The 18,052-nt window shown below is 44.8% G+C and overlaps 1 protein-coding gene across 1 annotated transcript in view; it reads left to right on the top strand.

Moving 5' to 3' along the window:
* IWS1 (interacts with SUPT6H, CTD assembly factor 1) overlaps positions 1-18,052 on the top strand; it is an 801,761-nt gene that overhangs the window by 432,512 nt on the left and 351,197 nt on the right. The window lies entirely within an intron of this gene.

Here is an 18,052-nt window from a genome sequence, read left to right as displayed (position 1 = left end):
CTGCCTGCTTCTGTTGATTCGCAGGCCCGCTGTTGAGACCCTTTCGGTGTCTGGTATGCCACAAAACTCTTCTACTACTAAGGATCCTGCGGTTGTCTCAACCTTGGATCGGTCTGGAGCCACTGAGCAGGCACTGGCTTCCAAAGAAGTCAGTCTCACTACCTAATCTCGACACAAAATGACGTCTTCCTTCGCGACTACCATTCTTTCTAAAACGACAGAGTTTCTTAGGCCCAGAGTATGAACCACACCCAAGAAACTGACGACCCACTCTCAGGTGCCTGCTACCTTGCCTCAGTCGCAAATGCTTAAAATAGCAGAAGACCTTATGCTGAGCAGGTGAAGCCAAGCTACCCTCTCAAAAAGGAAAATACATCTGTCCCCTGTAGTTTTGTCTGAACAAGAGTCAGATGAATCTGATGCATCAGAATACGAAGACATGCAAGCCCTCTCCACTTATGAGGATTCTGATGCAAAGGATTCCATTCCTTCAGCCTCTTCCCCCAGAGAATTTTTCCTTTGGGGAAACCCTGCATACCTTAAGGGAGCATTTCCAATGGGAGAGTCAGGACTACCCTCAGTCTAAAAAGAGACTCAGGGAATTCCTAGATCTCCCACAACACAGACCCTTGGCCATCCCCCCAGTCCTGGATGTTGTGGAGGATATTTTCCTCGAATCCAGCTTAACTCCTGACTCCTTTCTCCTGCTCTCAGAAAACCAGACCGGTATTATAGAGTCCCTGACTCTCACAAATATCTTTTTAAAAATCCTACAGATGACCCTGAGGTTTTTCTCAACGGCCAAAAGAGATTAAAGCAACTGCTACTAAGAATCCCACCCCATCAGACAGGGATTCCTGAGCATTGGACAGATGGGGTAAGAAAGTGTACACCTCAGCTACTGTTGCTATCAGGGCACTAAATTGTCAGTTCGATATGCTGAAATTTCAGCAACATACCTTTGAACTCCTTAAACAAAAAATGTCTTCCTTTCCTGATTGGGCAGACTCTAAAGATTTACAAGAGTTATTGCATTCTGCAAGTCAAGTAACTAAGCACACCTTGCACTGTGGTTTTGACACCCTAGAAGCTTCTTGCAGGGCAGCAGTCACTGGATCTGTCATTAGAAGGCATGCATGGCTTAATTAAGGAGCAGCCCTTGCCAGATCATGTAAAATCTAAATTGTTGGATGCCCCCTTGCACAAAGATAATTTATTTGGCACTAAGGCAGAAGAGGTCGTAAAAAAGAAGAAGAAGCAAAATCTATGCAAACAGTTAAGGATTTCTTGCAGGTCCAGCCCCCTAGGTTCTACAGGCATTGTCCCTCCAAACACTGTTCCTTTCCTGCTCCCAGTAAACCGGCCCAGCCTAGGCCCTGTGGAAGCAGACCCCCCCCCCCAGACAGCAGCCCCAGGGAATGCAGAGATCTAAGCAGTGGAGTACCTCCATTTCAAAACCAGAGAGTTCTAAGCCACCCCCTTATGGTAAGAACTCACAATGACTCACCTCCTCCACCCCTCCCTCCGCCACCTTCACTTACCCGTAGGAGGAAAACTCTCCTTTCACTCCAGCACCTGGGCCACCATTACCAAGGACCACTGGGTTCTGAACGTTGTGTCTCAGGGATACAAATTTTCCTTCCACATCCTTCCAACCCCAAAAGGGTTCCCAGATTTACCACCAAATCAGTGGGCACAGGCTCAAAAGCAAATCCTTTCCCTGCTCTCTATGAAGGCAGTAGAGCACGTTCCTGCAGAACAGCTAGGCCAAGGTTTTTACTCCAGACTTTCTGGTGCCCAGAAAAGAGGGCACCTGGCACCCCATCCTCTCTGTCCATTCTAAACACCTTCCTGTTGACCCCAAAATTCAAAATGCTCACCCTCCAGCAGCTGCTACCCATGCTCTCGAAGGACGCTTGGCTAGCCACCCTAGATGTAAAAGAGGCCTACTTCTACATTCCTATCTGGGAATCATGCAGGAAATGCCTCCACTTCAGGGCAGGATCTCAACACTTTCAGTTCTCTACGCTTCCCTTTGGCTTATCTACTGCTCCAAGAGTTTTCACAAAATGTCTGGCTCTGGCCATTGCCTTTTGCAGAAAAAGAAATATTCAAATTTACCCATACTTAGACGACTGACTTATTCAGGTAGACAGCCAGGAGAAGCTGCTCTAGTACCTGGCCTTTGTAAAGACCCTACTAACCTCCCTAGGGTACACAAGCAATGAAATGAAATCCAAACAGATGCCCACCCAAAGGATAATCTTCCTGGGAAGCAAGTCTGGATACAGCTTCCCAGATGACATACCTTACTCCAGAGAAACAAATTCTCCTGACAGCCTACTTCTCTCAACTAGCCACCAGGCCCCAGCTAACTGCAAGGAAGATCCTGCAATCTCTGGGGTTCATGGCATCTTGCATACTACTCATTCCATATGCCAGACTGCATATGCGGAAACTTCAATGGTACCTAAAGAGCCTTTGATGCCAACACTCTCAAGACCTGGAAACTTTTCTACCTATAATTCTTTGCTTCAGAAAAGATTTTCTTTGGTGGGTGACAGCATGCTCCCACAATAAGGGAATGCCTTTCTCCCCACCCCCCACTGCCCAGACCCTCACCACAGACTTATCAGACTATGCTTGGGGTACACACCTGGACGGCAGGTACATACAGGACCAATGGAGCCCACAGCAAATCCCTCTGCACATCAATCAAAAAGAGATGATGGCTGTGCAGCACCCTTGATAGCTTTCAAGCCCCTTCTCTCTCCAGGGGCCCTCCTGATCAAAACAGACAACACCACTGTCATGTGGTACATCAACAAGCAGGGAGGGACTCACTCCTATCCTCTTTGCAGGCTGGCCATGACCCTTTGGCACACTGCCTCTGCCATGCAACTACACCTGTTAGCACAATTCCTACCAGGCTCTCTCAATTCTCTGACGGACCAGTTAAGCAGAAATCTTCTGGAGCCATATGAGTGGCAGCTTAACAGAAGTACCTCCACCCTAATAACTCAGAAATGGGGAACCCAGAAGGTTGACCTCTTTGCCTCCCATACCAGCTATCAGCTCAGCAAATTCTGCACCAGGGAGCATCACTGCAGGGCTTGGAAAGTGGATGCCCTGTCCTTTCCCATGGGTCAATCTATCGGTCTTTGCCTTTCCTCCCCTACCTCTCATCCCCGGGGTACTGCTCAAAATAAGGGAGGAAAAACCAAGGACCATTCTTATAGCTCCAGACTGGTCCCGGCAGCACTGGTACCCCTTGCTGCGCAGCCTGTCCTCTCTGCCCCATGGCATTTTCCTCAGATTCCAAACCTCCTGACCCAGAGGGAAAGGGAATTCTTGCATCCCCAATTGCAGACACTCAATTTGGCAGATTGGTTCAGGGTTAGGAAATAAGCCAGTCTGCCAACCTCAATAAACAGGTTCTGGATGTTATCCATGAGGCTAGACGCCCTAGCACCAGAAAGTCTTATGCTGATAAATGGAAAAGGTTCTGCACCTGTATCCAGGCTAAGGGAGCCAATACAGCACAGCCCTCCTTCCCTCTTGTCCTGGATTACTTAGCTGACCTACTACATAGTGACCTCTTTTTCTCCTCTATAAAAATTCATGCCTCTGCTAGTTCTGCATATTTTCCCACTGCGCAGCCCCTTTTTCTCACACCCTTTGATCAAACAGTTCTAAGAGGGGGCTAGCAACTTGAGGCCCACTCAGAAGGGCACCAACACCAGCTTGGGACCTTAACTTTGTATTGGAAAAGCTCACCCTGCCCCCTTTTGAACCAGCTTCTTCTGCAGAGCTAATTTTTTTCTCCTGGAAGACAGCATTCCTTCTGGCCATCACTTCAGCCAGAAGAGTCTGTGAGCTGCAAGCAGTCATGGCTGTGGAACCCTTCATCATCTTCCATGCAGACAGGGTTTCCCTCAGAACTAACCCATCCTTTGTACCCAAGGTGGTATCCAGTGTGGCTTTCAACCATTCCATTCCTTTGTCCACCTTGTTTCCTAATCCCCAGAACAAGGGGGAAAGGATTCTTCACTCTCTAGATGTGCAGAGACAGCTCATATTCTATCTGGACAGGACTAAATCCTTCAGAAGGTCTGATCAATTGCTGGTTAGCTTTGCTACAGGGGCGGAAGACAAAGCCATCTCCAAACAGACCATTTCCAAATGGATAGCACATTGCATCCATTTCTGCTACAAACAGCATGGAAAGCCACCCCCCCCCCCATAGGGGTCAGGATTCACTCCTCCAGAGCAGCCTCCACTTCTGCGGCGTTCCTCAGAGGAGTCCTCACCAGGGATATCCTGGAGGCTGCCACCTGGACATTGTTTTTTACCAAGCATTACCACCTGCCCCTCTTCTCCAAATCCACGGTAGGGTTTGCCTCTGCAGTTTTGCAGGGCATCCTAGCCAGCCCCTAGTTTCATTGACTGCCTCCACTCTTTTCCTCAACTTTGGGAATCAACCCAAATGTGATGACTGCAGCAGTGAAACACGAAGAACAATAGTACAGTTGTGTACACTTACCATAAATGTAGATGTTAGAGTGTATTCACTGTTGCAGTCTTGGTTTCCCTCCCTCCGTCCTCCTTTCTTATTTTTCTCCTTTTATTACCTTTCTAACTTGTTTTCCTTTCCTTACAAGGGCCACTTTGTTTTTTATTTTCCTCTGGCAGGGTTTCTTCCACCTGGAGTCCTACTTTGGGGCTCCTGACAGGTTAGGGCAAGAAAAACTGATGTAATGGCATCGGCTGCCTTACTTTGTACTACTGACGACAGGAACGGATGCAGAAATACTAAGTCTCTGGTATTTGGGCCAGCCGAGGGCTTCCCTGGCAGGGATAACCCAAATGTGAGGACTGCAACAGTGAATACACTCGAACATCTACATTTATGGTAAGTGTACACAACTGTATTTTGTGTATTGTATCAAGAATAGATGCTGGCATGTAGGTATTTTCTTGCATTTATGTTGTATGAAGGAATTTTTTTTTTTTTTTTTTATCCAGATAAAATAAGAGAACTGAGATTATTATTGTATGCAGTGTCTTTTTTTGTCTGCCTGGAATTGTTAGATCCAACGTAGAGGGCTGTTGTTTGTCATGATAATGCTAATTACTGCTACAGAATTCCATATGATCCTTAGCTTATTTTCACCCTAATGTGATTACCGCTTGCTTCATTTTACTCTGATGCACCACCAGTGTTTTAGGGGAGCATAATTTTACCCAGTGTCTTTTTTTATTTATATTTGTTTACCAGGGTAGTGTAGTGATGTTAATGGACAATTTACAGGCACAGCCCGGGTGAAAAGATCATGTAAACAATGTATAAAACATATTTACAGATACGAGAATATGCTGAAAGACATATGCACGTTTGCAAAAATATGCTACAGCATTTAGTTCGATAAGTATTTGACAATGTCAAAACTTGGATGGAAACTTTGAATTATGTTTAGCAAAGCTTTTTGGATAAGATGTAGCCATTAATGACTGAGATGGCATATGCTATAAGGATAGCAGCAGATCATTTTATAGAGAGGTATGAAGACGTTAGAAGAAATAAGTGAGAATAGTTGCAGAAAAAGAGCTTTAAGCTCTCCTTTCTCCTTTTGTAGTCTGCATTAAATTGCTTTTGCCTCTTCTTTAATTCTGCTTATCTTTGCTAACATGTTAGTACCTTTACAGTCACCATTTCTATAGGATCTAACAGCATGAGGAAGTTTTTTTGATTCTTCAAAAGGCTTCCTTTCTAAGAGATACATTGTGTGCACCAAATGCTTAGCAAAAGCCAGCATCTTTAACTTGAAGGTACCCAGTGTATCCCAGATGTTTTTCCTAATAAATTACTGTCTTTCCAGTATTGCATCACTTATGGATTAAGCGGTCCAGCTTACAATTAAAAGCGTAGAAGTCCATCTTGAACTATGCATATCCATAGCCACCATTACAGTGGTCTGATTATACTATGAATACAGTCTCCACTGAAGCATTGCTTTCTAATATTTGCTGGCTAGCTAGGAAAAAATATAGCCTGCTTACTTTCCCAGTTTTGGGAGCAAATTGGGTATAATTGCTCTCATTGGAGTGTATGGACCTCCAGGTGTTTCCTAAACCAAATTCTTCATTTAAATACAAGTAAGATTCCCTTGTTTATATAAGTGTGTGTGTGTGTGTGTGTGTGTGTGTGTGTGTGTGTGTGTGTGTGTGTGTGTGTGTGTGTGTGTGTGTGTGTGTGTGTGTTCTGGGTAGATTTATCAAGTGTGTGTGGTCAAAGACCGCATTAAAATCTTCCCTATAGTCAATGGAAAGGAAGTGCTGCCTACATCCTGTAGTGCCTCCCGAAAGGAATCAACGGGTTTGAAGTTTTCCTGATTCGGGTCATAAAAATTTCTATAACTATCTCCAATGTGTGTGTTCTTACCTTTGTTACAACCTGTCACCTTTATCAACCTTGTATTTAACTTCCTGCCAAACTAATGCATTGTAAATTAGAATTAACACTCCCGTAGCATGCTAAATGAGCCATTGTATTATCTTTTTCAGTAATTTAATTGTGTTCTTGCTATCTCTGTAGATTAATTTCCTACAGCTTATGGCTCCATGTTGCAATCTTTGAAGCTACTGACGGATACAGCCCCATTTTGTTTTTGAATTTAGACCCCCTCACATTTCCAAGACACAAACTTCATTCTGTTACTTCCCCTGCTGTTTGTTGATGTTGGTAATTGACCCAACATTTACTCAAATTAAGTAAGGCCTTCCAGTCAAGCTGGCTGTCAGTAGTCAGCCTATTGTTGGCAAGGTTGTGCAAAAGGCAAGTACCTTGTACATGCGGCTTGGGAAAACTGAGGATAACCATGGCATTGGGAAGCCCATGTTCATTTTTCCATATCCTGATGTAGGGTATGAGAGAATGAACATGAAATGACCACCCTTCATTATTCTCAATAAATGACTCTATGAATTTACACTCTGCACTGTACTCAATAAACAAATCTAGCTACCTAATCTTTAGTACAAAGAATTTATAATTACGCAGTGTTGTCAATTTTCATCTGATTCAACTATGGGTTGTCTGATCTGACAAGACCCAACCTTGGCATTGATCTTGAAGCTTTTTGGATCCAGAGCTCTGATGCTTCCCCTACCCATAAGTCCTTGGTGTCCACTCTACAACCTCAGATCTTGTTTGCTGGCTGAGGTGTTCAGTTGTGCTTCTGATGGCGCCAGTAGTTTGTATCATTTGTGGTACTTTTGTTCACTCATCCCTTACCAAGAGAGTTTTACTCTCTCTAGTTCAGTACATAAATCTTTAAGGAAAATTTATTTTCTGGTTTAGATGTGTTTTTGTAGTTTCTGCAGGTGTTTAGTATAGGAATTTAAGATTGTTTGTTAGTACGGTAGTTAGATTTTGTTCTAAGTAGTTTATAGAACTGTTTTTGGTTTTACATGTGTTACAGTATGTATTTGTATGAGTTACGTAGATCCATTCAACCAGTATGATTGTGTGTGTGTGTGTGTGTGTGTGTGTGTGTGTGTGTGTGTGTGTGTGTGTGTGTGTGTGTGTGTGTGTGTGTGTGTGTGTGCCTGTGTGCGTGTCGGTGTGTTTTTCTGTATCTGTCATGGCTGATATTCAAGGCTTTAAAAAAATGTACAGTATGTGGACATAAGCTACCCTCACTCCCTCTGTGTGTATTGTTTACAGGCCACACATTTAGATACTTCATGCCAAGCCTATGCATCATTTAGTGCTAGAGTATTGCAAACCAGGTGTGAAAAACTTATTGTCAAGGAACTCCTCCTTCCTCAGACAGGGTCCGCTACCCCCACATCTTCTTTATCTGTCTCTTTTCACAAAGCTAAGGACAAGAAATATAAGGAGAAAAAAGATGTGAAGAAAAATGAGGAAAACTCTTAAGGACAAATTGAAGAAAAAAGAGGCCACAAAAAGTCCTACAATAGGTCTCCAGAGCCTCCCGTGTCTTCTTAATTGGATCTGAAATTATAGAAACTATCAGAGCCTTCTTTCAGCACCATTTGTCTTCTATTTTTCCCCAGTTCTCACTGAACCAGTAACCTCCAGACATTAATCCCCTATACCTCAGGAGAAGTGCTACTGCAGACCATCATCATCCCACTCTTTGAGGAGTCTGGCTGAATGCTAAAATTCCTCACTGTAGATGCAGATTGAAGTTTTGTACCATTCTCTGGGAATGTAATGCATACCTTCTATCTCTCCTCTTTGCTCTTTTCCAGAACTAATTTGCCCATTTGTTCCAGTAGCTTTGTGCCCGATTTGCCCCAGAGCACCTTTGTCAGAACTGATAGTTTAGACAACTTCCTCCAGTTGGTTCCCTTCTTCTTCAGGTCTGTCATGTCCAGATCCAGAAAGGTCTCAGAGCTGAAGCTTTGATGTCCAGGCTCAGGGGAGGAGTAAACCTCAAAACTGTTGGAGCTGTCTCTTCCCCTCAGCACTTCAGTGCTAGATAGCTCAGCACCAAGATCAGCCTCAGGGTCGAGGCCTATTGGTTCTTCTGGGTGTTACTGTCTGTTGATCCACTCATTGACTTGATGGCTTAGCAGGTATAGAAGGACCCTGACCTAGTGAAGCTTATCCCAAGAAAAGCCAGACAGAGTTCTCGCTGCCTCCATAAACAAGAAACATTGGAGCAAGGGTCTTTGATGCGATGTTGGTAGCAGCGGCCACAAAAAAGGAACTGTCTGAAGAGTGTTCCTTGGTCGATCTCCCTAGTAGAGAGTCTAGGGTGATGGAATGCTTTAGAAAATGAACTTGTGCTTCAGCAACCTTTGATCTCCGGGTACTGAATTATATCGCTCATATCAGCAGATTTTTTAGATAGACTTGAAGGAAATTTCCATTTTTCTATCTGGGAATTACCACCAGATGTCCAGAAGATAGTTGATTCCCAGCTGTCCACCCTCCAATTTTCATCCAGTGTAGCCATGAGACTGCACTCGAAGGTGATAGAACAGCTAGGGCTGCAGGCACTGGCATTTCCATTCAACAGCATGCCTGGATGTGTTTCTGCTACGTTGCAGAAAGCTTCAGGGTGTCCTTCATTAATATCCCCTTTGATGGGTCCCATCTGTTCAGACCTAAAGTTAAAGAACACTAGGAGTCAGCAGGATGCTAAGACTCTGCAGTAGGCATCTTTTCTCAATGCCCTAAAGTTCCTATGCTAGGAATCGGTGAGCTGGAAAGAGGATAGGGTTCAGGAAATCACAGAGCACTTATCAGGAGACTACTGGAGATGGACCCCCCCCCTTATGGCAGAGGAAGAGTTAGCAGTAATTGAGGTCACCCCAGGGGTAGGGGCAAGACAGCATAATTAGGACTTTTGTAGACCATTCTCCAGAAAGGCTTTTCACTATCCTTGAAGGGTTGCCCAACTGCTGCACTGTGGAGGTAGTCAAGAGATATTTCTGTTTGCATCTAAAAGCCTGGCAACACATAACCATGGATTCATGGGTGCTATACATAATCTCTAGAGGTTATACTATGCCATTTTCCCTTTCCTCTGTCAAACAGAAAAGAGTTACTAACATCCCACCCAGTCAACAGGAGCTTGTGGCAGCAAAGATTTCCAAGGTGCTAGAGTCATCCAGCTGGTCCCCATAGATCAGATAGAATCCAGAGTCTACTCACAGTTTTTTAGTACTCAAGAAAACAGGGGACCTCAGGCCCAGTCTAGATTGGAGCCATTTGAACCAGTATGTCAAGCAGACAAAATTCGAAATGTTCACACTATCGTTCATTTTGCCTCTAGTGAGAAAAGATGATTGGATGTGTTCAATAGACCGCAAGGATTTATACTATCACATGAAGATAGAGAAGTGTTCATAGGTGTGTACTAGGCTAATGGCCCTGAAGCCTTTACAAGCCTAGCTCATAGGATTACCCTGGCATCATGCCACCTGGCCTTAGTTTCCAGTGCCTCTGTTGAGTAGAGCCACTGGAGTGATCCCTGAGGTGAATTTTCTATTTCCCATATACTCATAAAGATTTCTATTGAAGAGGGCCAGTGAGGTGCTCTGTTTGACATGTATGGGAAGTTTATTCCATAGCATGGGACAGTCTCTGGGTTATGAACCTGTCCCTCCAGCATGTTCTGTTGATTGTGGTAATGAGGTTGGAGCATGTGATGTGGAGGAATTGGGATTTTTTTACATGTAGCATTTCTAACAGCTGAGTCAGACATGGCTTTGTAAGTCAAGCAGAGATTGCCTCTTAAGTAGGCGATATGATATAGAGACCCTGCAGGACAAGTGTTTGATCCTGTTTGTGAGGTACTTTTGCAGTCCCTCCAGTTGTTGCAGGTGCCCAGTGAGGTACATGCCAAATGGGGCATTGTACTCGATGATTGGCCTAATGAAGGAAGAGTAGAGGGAGACAATGACCTCTTTCTTCCTGGATGCAAAACCCTTAGTAATGAGATGTGCGACATAGAACACAGTGGCATTGTGGTGGTCAAAAGAGAGGTTGCTGTCAACCTGTGTTCCCAGATCCTCTTATAAACACCTTCTGTGTTCAGTGGACTACCATCGATGTTGTAGTGCATGGAAACTGGGCTTTTCCCAAAGGGGATGACACATTTTTTGGCATTGAGCTTAAGGCCATCGATATTTTTTGTTTCACTGTTGCATTGGGGATCCTTTTTTGTCTTGCCTGTGGAAAGCAGATCCCACACAGAGACTTCCATTCATACTGCATCACTTGTTTAGGCCCAGACCACAACGTCCCCCATTGCCGGTTCTGTGTCCTCTTTTTAATGCGAGAACCATTCTTCGTAGAGCTCTCATTGTAGACTGGTATTTTTGTCTTCCATCTTTGCATTCCAAAATTGCATCTGTCAGCCAGCAATCTGTAGATGTTCTGAAAAAAAGTAGAGAGAAAGATAGAGACAGACCACACAAGGCTAAGCCTTCCAATGAAGCTACTGCTAAGCAGGTCATCAGTTCTTCGGAATTCAGTGAGGTGTTTTCACAACCCCTGATGCCTGATACGGTATCTACGCAGGCCTCTACCGAGACTCTTTCGGAGTCAGATATGCTGCAGAAATCTAATCTTCTGAGCCTTTGGTGGTCTCTGCCTCTGTTGGGTCTGGAGCTGCGATGCAGGCACCAGTGTCCGAGGAGGCCTTTCACACTACCGATTCTAGACAAAAAATTATGTCTTCTCATCCGACTATGGTTTCTCTCAGACCGATGGATAGGCACCCTCTCTGTCTAACAAGTGCTTTGTGTTCCTGCCCAAATAGCTGATGCACACACACTTTGAGATTTGATTTATATACAAATGCACACACTTGGGTAAGGCTGGCACAGGTTTACTAGCTATGCCTCCTTCTGCTCAGACTAGAAGGTAGTTTCCGATGCCACCAACCCCTACATATCAGCTACTATAAGGCCCTTACAAAGGGTGTCTAATCCTACTATGTAATGCTACTGTTATCCAAATGGTAGTCTAACCAAGAATTGCAAGGCTACTTAGAAGTGGCCTGTACAGTGTCACCAAATCATATACACTTACTGTAAGAACTTAAATATGTCTCACAAATATCAGCCACAAAGATGGGTTTAATTAGATTTAATAATAAGTAATAAAAGAACAAGACAATACTCAGTAAGTCAGCACAGTAACTTCAGAGTTCAAAATCACAGGAAATATTTTCAAACAACATTGCAGGACAGTGTCAAATACAGAAAACATCTAAACTAGTCTTTATTATATTCCTATCTATATCTAAAAGAGATACTATGCCCTGAATCTTACTTGTAGCAAGGCAAGTGCAGATGATGATGATGAGTGGATGTTCTTGCTAGGTCCAAGACAAAATACAAAATGCCGACTATCTCAGAGAGTTCTTAAATTAATATCAAATATTCCTGCTGGGTTAGCTTGGATGACATCACTTTTTGTCACCCGACTTCAGTTTCCAAGCTAAACCCCTTTTGTCAAAACTAACTGAATTTAGCAGCTTTGTGTGAGAATACATAGCCTTCAGATGTTTACACCTGCTAGAGGGCATAAACACTTACAAAACAATGTAGAAGGCACCTTGGATGTTCATCATGTTTCACTGTTGTAGTCATCACATTTGGGTTATCCCTGCCAGGGTAGGCCTCAGTCGGCCCGAATACCAGAGGCTTAGTATTTTTGCTTCAGTTGCAGTCGCTCCAGGACTGACATCAGGTCATCAGTGTTATAAATTAAGGCAGCCAACCCCATTACATCAGTCTTTCTTGCCAAGGAGCACGAAGCAGAAGCAGTTAGCATGAGTGCTGGTCAGCTGCTACCTGAGTTTTTCGTTTCCGAAATTGAAGTTGAAGTCTTCTAAAGCTGAGCACCCTGTTGGGGATCCTTTTTTCTTGCTCTAACCGATGTCAGAAAAAGTTAACAATTGTTTCGTCTGTGGAAAGCAAATACCACACTAAGATTTTCATTCCTACTGTGTCACTTGCTTAGGCCCAGACCATGACATCCCCTGCTGTCACTTTTGTGCTCTGTTCAATGCCAGAACTGTATGTCGTCAGGCCCTTATTGTAGCCAGATATTTTCGCTGTCAGTCCTCGAATTCCGATATGGCTTAGGTAAACCATCCGACAGCAGATCTTCCAAAAAAAGGAAAGATAGACAGAGACAGACTGCACAGATCCAAAACTGCCGGCGACACTTCCATTAAGCTAGTTGTCAGTTCTCCAGCCCTCACTGAGGTGCTTTCGCAGCCCCTGATGCCCACTTCTGTGGATTTGCAGGCCGCTACTGAGACTCTTTCAGAGGCCAGTATGCCGTGAGACTCTTCATCGACTAAGGGATCCTGCAGATGTCTCTACTTTGGATGAGTCCGGAGCCGCTGAGCAGGCACCGGCTTCTGAGGAAGTACTTCACACTACCGATTCTCGACACAGACCGACGACTTCTTTTGTGTCTACCATTCTTTCAAAAACTACCGAGTTTCTAAGGCCTTGGGTACGAACCACACCCATGAAACAGACAACCTAATCTCGGGCACCTGCTTCCTTGCCTAAGTCTCAGATGCTTAAAATGGCGAAAGACCTTATAATGCTTATTAGGGGAAGCCAAGCTACCCCTTCCAAAAGAAAAATAGATTTTTCCCCAGTAGTTTTATCTAAACAGGAGTTCGGTGATTCTGATGCATCTGATTATGAAGATATGCAACCTCTCTCAGCTTATGAGGATTCTGATGCAGAGGAATCCATCCCTTCAGCCTCTCCACCCGAGGACTTCTCTTTTGGGGAAACCCTACATACCTTAAGGGCACATTTCCAATGGGAATGCTAGGATTACCCTCAGTCAAAAAAGAGACTCGGGGAATTCCTAGGTCTTCCACAGCACAGACCTCTGGCCATTCCTCCTGTCCTGGATGTTGTGGATGATGTTTTTATGGAATCCAGTTTGACTCCTGACACCCTCCCTCCTGCTCCCAGGAAAACCATACAGGTACTATGGAGTCCCTGACTCTCAAAAATTTCTATTCAAAAATCCTACTGCTGACCCCAAGGTTATCTCTCAAGGACCTAAAGAAAATAAAGCAACTTCTGCTAAGAATCCCGCCCCCTCCGATAGAGATTCCCGAGCATTAGACAGATGGGGTAAAAAAGTATACACCTCTGCTATCCTTGCTGTTAGAGCACTAAATTGTCAGTTCAATATGCTGAAATATCAGCAACATACTATGGAACTCCTCAAACAAAAAATGTTTTCCTTTCCTGCTTGTGCAAAAAATAGAGTTACAAAAGTTAATGCATTCTGCAAGTCAAGTAACTAAGCACACCTTCCAATGTGGTTTTGACACTCTAGAAGAATCTTGCATGACAGCAGTCACTTGTTCTGTCCTTAGAAGGCATGCTTGGCCGTACCACTGCACAAAGACAACTTATTTGGCACCAAGACAGAAGAGGTCTTAAAGATGGAAGAATAAGCTAAATCTGTGCAGACAGACTTCTTGCAGGTCCTGCCACCGAGGTTCAGTAGGCATTGCCCCTCCAAGCACTAGTCCTTTTCTGCCCCCTCCAGGTCAGCTCTGCCCAGACCCTGGGGAAGCAGGCCCCCCAAACAGCAGACCCAGGGAATGCAGAGATCTAAGCAATGGAGTTCCTTCTCTTCAGATCCAGGAAGTGCTAAGCCACTCCCTCATGGAAAGAACTCACAGTGACTTCCCGCTTCCCCCCACTCCCTCTGCCACCTGGTCTTGCCCCTAGGAGGAAAACTCTGCTTCCACGCAAGCACCTGGGCTACAGTTACCAGCGACTGCTGGGTCCTCAACATAGTTTCCCAGGGATACAAATTTAATTTCCACATTCTACCAACCCCAAAAGGGTTCCCAGATCTTCCTCCAAACCAATGGGCAGAGGCCAAAAAGCAAGTCCTTTCCCTGCTCTCAATGGGGGCAATGGAGCATGTTCCTGCAGAACAGATAGGCCAAGGTTTCTACTCCAGACTCTTCCTGGTACCCAGAAAAGAGGGTACATGGCGCCCCATCCTCGATCTATCCATTCTAAACAAGTTCCTGGTGATACAAAAATTCAAAATGCTCACCGTCCAGCAACATCTACCTGTGCTCTCCAAGGATGCTTGGTTAGCCACCCTAGACCTAAAAGAGGCCTACCTACACATCCTAGTCAGGGAATCTTGCAAGAAATATCTCCGTTTCAGGGCGGGATCACTGTACTTTCAGTTCTCTGTGCTTTTTATTTGGCTTACCCACTGCTCCCAGAGTTTTCACAAAATGCCTGACTCTCGCCATTGCTTTTTGCAGACAAAGAAATATTCAAATTTACCCATACTTAGACAACTGCCTGATTCAGGCAGTCAGTCAGGAAAAGCTGCTAAAGCACCTGACCTTCGTAAAGGACCTACTGACCTCCCTGGGGTATACTATCAACGAAAAGAAATCCAAGCTAGTACCCACGCAAAAAATTGTATTCCTGGGTGCAAGCCTGGACACGGCATCCCAGATGGCATTACTTACACCAGAAAAACAAACCTACCTGACAACCTACTTCTCTCAACAAGCCACCAGACCCCAGTTATCCGCAAGGAAAATCCTGCAAGCTGTGGGGTTCATGTCTTCTTGCTTTCTACTCATTCCATATGCCAGACTGCATATGAGGAAACTACAATGGTACCTAAAAAGCCTTTGGTGTCAGCATTCCCAAGACCTGGAAACTCTCTTACCAATGACACCTTGCTTAAGGAAAGTTTTCGTTTTGTGAGCAGCACCATGCAACCATAACAAGGAACTACCCTTCTCACAACCCCACACCGCCAAGACCCTCACCACAGATGCATCACACTATGCCTGGGGTGCACACCTGGACAACAGATGCATTTAGGGCCAATGGGAGCCCAAATCAAATACATCTGCACATCAACCAAAAAGAGATGCTTGCTGTTCAGCAAGCTCTGACAGCCGTATGACCCCCTACTCTCCCAGGGCCTCTACTGATTAAAACAGAGAACACCACTGTGATGTGGTATGCCAACAAGCAGGGAGGGACTCACTCATACCCTATGTGCAGGCTTGCCATGACACATTGTCACACAGCCTCAGCCATGCAACTCAGTCTGCTAGCACAATTCCTGCCAGGCTTTCTAAACTCTCTGGCAGACAGTTGTCCAGAAATCTTCTGGACCCACACGAGTGGCAGCTAGACCAAAGAACCTTCACCCTTGTAACCCAGAAATGGGGCACCCTGAAGTTTGACCTCTTTGCTTCCCACTCCAACCATCAGCTAGCAAATTCTGCACCAGGGAGCTTCACAGCGAGGCCTGGAAAGTGGATGCTCTATCCTTCCAGTGGGTCAACCTCTCGGTCTGTGCATTCCCCCCTCTACCACTCATTACAAGGGTACTGCACAAAATAAGGGAGGAAAAACCGAGGACTGTCTTGATTGCCCTAGACTGGCTACGCCAGCACTGGTTCCCTCTGCTGCGAAGCCTGTCACCATGGCATCTCCCTCAGATCCCAACACTCCTGACCTAGAGGAATGCAGAATTCATGCATCCCCAATTGCAGACCCTCAGTCTGGCAGCCTGGCTTATTCCCTGACCACTCCACAAGCTGCTAATCTAAGCAAACAAGTTCTAGATGTTGTACTTGAGGCCAGACACCCTAACACTAGAAAGTCTTGTGCTGACAAGTGGAAAATGTTTTGCACCTGGATCCATTCTAAGGGAGCCTGAACTGCACAACCCTCCCTACCTCTCATCCTGGATTACCTGGCTGACCTACTACACAGGGGTCTATCCTTCTCTTCCATTAAAATTCATGCCTCTGCCATCTCTGCTCATTTCAGCACAGAGCCACCTGTTTTCTCAACACTCTTATCAAACAGTTCCTAAGAGGGGCTAACAACTTGAGGCCACCCAGAAGAGCACCTTCCCCAGCTTGGGACTTAACTTTGTTTTGGAAAAACTCAACCTGCCCCCCTTTGAACCAGCAGCGTCAACAGAGTTAAAGTTCCTCTCTTGGAAGACGGCCTTGCTTCTAGCCATCACTTCAACTAGAAGAGTATCTGAGCTACAAGTACTAATGGCTGTAGAGCCCTTCATCATTTTCCACGCTGACAGGGTCTCCCTTAGGACTAACCTATCTTTCATGCCAAAAGTGATGTCCAGTGTGGCTCTCAACCAATCCATTCATTTGCCCACCTTTTTCCCTAACCCACAAAACATGGGGAAAGGATTCTGCACTCTCTAGATGTGCACTGACAGCTCAGATTCTACCTGGACAGGACTAAATCATTTAGGAATACTGATCAATTCTCAGTCAGCTTTGCTACAGGAGCAGAGGGCAAGGCCATATCCAAACAAACCATTTCCAATTGAATAGCACGCTGCATGCATTTCTGCTACAAGCAGCATGGAAAACCTCCCCCCAAGGGGGTCAGAACACATTCTACCAGAGCAACCTCCACGTCTGCAGCTTTCCTCAGAGGGGTCAGCACCAGGGACATCCTGGAGACTGCAACATGGACATCTGTTCATACCTTCACCAAGCATTACCACCTGCCGATCTTCTCCAAGTCCAGGGCAGGCTTTGTCACAGCAGTCTTGCAGGGCATCCTAGCCAGCCCCCAGTCTTCTTGACTGCCTCCACCCTTTTCTTCAGATTTGGGAATCAATCCAAATGTGATGATTGCAACAGTGAAACATGAAGAACCTAGTACAGTTGTGTACACTTTGTAGATGTTCAAGTGTATTCACTGTTGCAGTCCTGGTTTCCTTGTCTCTCTCTTTCTCTATCCTTACAATGATGTTTTGATATTTACTTTCTACTGGTGGTGTTCTTCTACCATAACCTAGCTCCCTCTTGGGGGCTTCTTACAATTAGGGCAAGAAAAACTGATGTAATGGCGTTGGCTGCCTTAATTTATATCGCTGATGACCTGACGTTGAGTCCTGGAATGATGGCAACCGACACAGAATTAAGCCTCTGGTATTCTGGTCGACTGAGGGCTACCCTGGCAGGGATAACCCAAATGTGATGACTGCAACAGTGAATACACTCGAACATCTACATTTATGGTAAGTGAATGCAACTGTACTTTCTAGACAACCTGTCTCCTTGCTGCATTGAAACTAACCTTTATAGTACAGTTGTAAAACAATTTAATTTCAACTTATTTTCTTGAAGTTTTGCAAGTTAACTCTTTATGTTCTAGTTTCTACTGTTAAAAATAACATACATTTGCACAGGTGTATAGTTTATATGCATTTCTGTTCTTTTGCAGTAGAGTACCACTATGGACACATCCTTGAAGCTCAGTACTGTATAAACCCTGTTCAACACACACTTCTGTACCAGTAGTTTAATATACACATAATGTCTAGTTTTCTTGCATTTGTAAGACAAGCATATGAATCGTGTTGTTGTTCACAAATGACATACAATTTACAAAATTCCAGGTAGCTGGGCTGGTAGTGTGACACCCCCCTGAAAACTCAAGCTAGTTTTTCAAGTGACTCTTGAGAAACGTTGCTTGA

The sequence above is a fragment of the Protopterus annectens genome, chromosome 4.part1 (genome assembly GCF_019279795.1).
Source record: "Protopterus annectens isolate FY-2018-M chromosome 4.part1, PAN1.0, whole genome shotgun sequence".
NCBI lineage: Eukaryota > Metazoa > Chordata > Ceratodontiformes > Protopteridae > Protopterus > Protopterus annectens.
The sequence above is the reverse complement of the archived record's forward strand: the minus strand, read 5'-3'. Positions and strand labels throughout refer to the sequence as shown.